Raw genomic sequence first — 3,126 nt, 5'->3', positions numbered from 1 at the left:
CCCATCCACACAGCACCCCATCCACCCAGGCCCCCACCCCCACATCCGCCTCTGCCTGAGCTCCACGGCCGACTCCATGTGGGGGCTCACAGACAACTCCAACTCATTCCTAAAAATAGTTCCTCCCTCCCAAGCCTGCTTCTCTAGAATCTTCCCTTAATTAATGGCTGTTCCACGCTGGCCTCAAGCAAGACCCTCCTGTGGGGCTGGCCTTCCCCCGCCAAGCTTCACTCCCTCCAGTGAGCCCAAGATGCCTCTGTCTAAGGCCTTCCTCACCCTGGGGCCTGTTTGCAGCATCTTTGGGGGCCATGTAGGAACGCCCTCCCTGGGAAAGCAAGGGGTCTCCAAACCCCAAGTCAAGTCCAGCAGTCATGGGGCAGCTTTGGGCCCAGATGCTCAGGGGTACAGAGTCCCAAGACGAAAATGAGCCCACTGACCCCTGGCCTGCTATTCTTGCCAGGGGCCTGGGAAGCCAACAGCCGAGCACACCTGGGAGGGTGGGGGCCAGGCAGGTAGGCATCAGCCACGACTGCCCCTGAACAAGGGCCTGGCCCGCTAGCCTGATGGGGGAACTGATACGGGCTGTCAGTGTGGCTCCGGCAGCCATGCTCACCTGACCACTAATTGGTCAGCAGGTCGCCAGTGCTTAGTAACTGGTGGGCAACTACTGACACTGCACAGGGGGTGGGTCCTGTTAGCTCTTCAGCATCGAGTCCGTGGCAGGGGCTGGCAGCCAGCAATCTAGTGTCATCATCCTTTCCTGCCTCCTGGCCTTCACTGCCCAGTCCCCTGGAAGGCCTTCCTGGGTTCCCACATCCTGCCCAACACACCCGGCTGGGCAACATGAAAATGGAGACACTGAAAACAATCAGAACCCATCCCCTCGCCCTGCAAGGGCAGTGAGGCCACCCACCATGGTCCAGGACCTTCAGGGAACTGGAGGTCAGGACCCCAACCCTTACCACAGCCAGCACCTGCAGCTGACCCCACCCCTGCCCCTCTCCAACAGACCCGTCCAAAGGGGCTCCGATCTCAGAGGGATGCAGGATGAGTCTGCTCCGGCACGGGCGGCATTGTGCTTCCCACACACACATCTGGGCCATGGACATACACGGAGTCAGCCTGTACCATTCATGCTGCTCCTGCCTATCAGGGGCCGGGCACTTCCTACACGTGCCTGCCACATGCACAGGCTCTCCATGCAATACGCACACGCACACGCTGTGGCCACGAGTGTTGTCTGTGCCACATGTGGGCACAGGGAGTTTGTGTGGATGCAGCGACGGTCGCCACTCAGCCCTGGCCACATGCATGTGTTCACACTTGCGAGTACTGCCTGTTCACATATGGACTTTGTAGCATTGCTTTGCACACGTGTCCTTGTGCCAACTTCACACACATTCAAACGCACACATATATACACTCAGCACACAGTGTGTCTACACACGGATGGAGTCCACTGTGACACTGGGTGTGCACGGTGTCTCCATGGAACCCCCCTGAACAAACTTCTATCATGCGTGCGCGCACACAAGCACACATCCTGTCACGTGGCTGAAGTGTGGCGATGCTGGGATACACGCGCTGCTGTATATTGCGCTATATACATGTACTTTGCATACACATATATGTGATCAATATACAATAGTTCTTTGAACACGGAATTGACATGATCTGTATGTAGAGATGTGCACAAAGCATATACATGTACACACACGCGCTCAGGACCGTAACTCCAGCTGGCCTCATGGGGCAGCGCTCCAAGGTTTCTGCGTGCACAGACCTTAATCTGCACACACGCACACCCTTGCCTGTGTTTGCGCCCTGCTTAGGCATCTGCTCTCCAGGAACCCCAAGTGTACCCTGAGTACTGCGGTTGTGCATGGACACATGCCAGGGTAGCACCCTCTAAGAATACACTGTGTGCAGGGGCAGGCCCTGCTGGGATGTGTGTGGGCATGTGTTCATGGGCAGGGTCTGGCTCATCACATGACAAAGGAGATTCCACACATGTGTCGGGGCGTATGCTGCGTGTGTCCATAGAGCTGAGCCTGGGCTGGGCGCCTCGCACACAGAGCACCTCCAGGGAGCACTGGAGGTCACCCCAATTGGCGTCCTATTCCAGGCATGGCCTCTGGAGGCCGTGGAGCTGACACCCTGGTGTCCTGTCACTGCCGGCCATGTTGTGCGAGCTGTGTGCCCAGCTGGCCCTGGGCCCGGTGAGCATGTGGTCACCTCGCTACTTTCTCTTGGGGTTGGGGAACTTGCCCAGCACCCCCTCTGCACTAGTTTCCGGACTGGTGTCTCGTATGGACACACCTGTTCTCTGTGTGTAGCACACTGTGCAGGCAGGCACTGTCCTCATCCCTGCTGCTCAGCGGGTTTGTGGCTCTCACCCCCAGGGGCTGTGTGACTGACCTTGGGCGGGTCTCTGTCCTCTGAGGGCTCTGTCCCTCTTCCTACGTGTCAGGGGGAGCGGAGTGGTCACTGTGAAGAACTGTGGGTGTGCAGCCTGCGTGCGCGTGCGCTGTGTGGACGCACATGTATATGCACAGACGGTACACACATGCGCGTCTGGTGAGAAGATGTTTATTTCGTACACAGACGTACAAACATGCATGGCCAAGAGAACCCGTTACCACACAAGAAGAGGATCCGGCCTCCCCGCAATTTCCAGTGACCTTGAGCAAGCGCCATCCCTGCCTCAGTTTCCGCCTTGGTACAATGAGGGGTGGTCTGGCCCTCCCCCCCTTGACCTTCTGCACTTCCCAGCACCTGGGCTCACAGAAGTCCGAGTGCACAGGGCCGCGGGAGACGCGAGGCGTGCGGGTAGCGTGCACTGCCTGTGCGCAGGCCCCGCCACCAGGCCGGGCCAGGAGGCCGGGCCAGTGGGGCCCATCGCCCGCCAGGCGGCCCTTTCGCTAACGGCGCTGGGGGCTGCTCCACCTGGGAACTCCGCCTTGGCCTGCTTGGCGCTGTGTCCCGGGGTCCCACCATGCTCTAGTTTAGTTGTTGAGAACCCGTTACCACACAGGCAGATGCTACCTGAGAGGGTAGGCCCCAGCTTGGCCGCTCAGCTGTGGGCCCTGGTCCCCCTGCTGACCGGGGCGACCTGGCTCGTCCCTT

The sequence above is a fragment of the Echinops telfairi genome, unplaced genomic scaffold, assembly GCF_000313985.2.
Source record: "Echinops telfairi isolate 266 unplaced genomic scaffold, ASM31398v2 ScPeMD7_7457;HRSCAF=8495, whole genome shotgun sequence".
NCBI classification, from domain to species: Eukaryota; Metazoa; Chordata; class Mammalia; order Afrosoricida; family Tenrecidae; genus Echinops; species Echinops telfairi.
The sequence above is the reverse complement of the archived record's forward strand: the minus strand, read 5'-3'. Positions refer to the sequence as shown.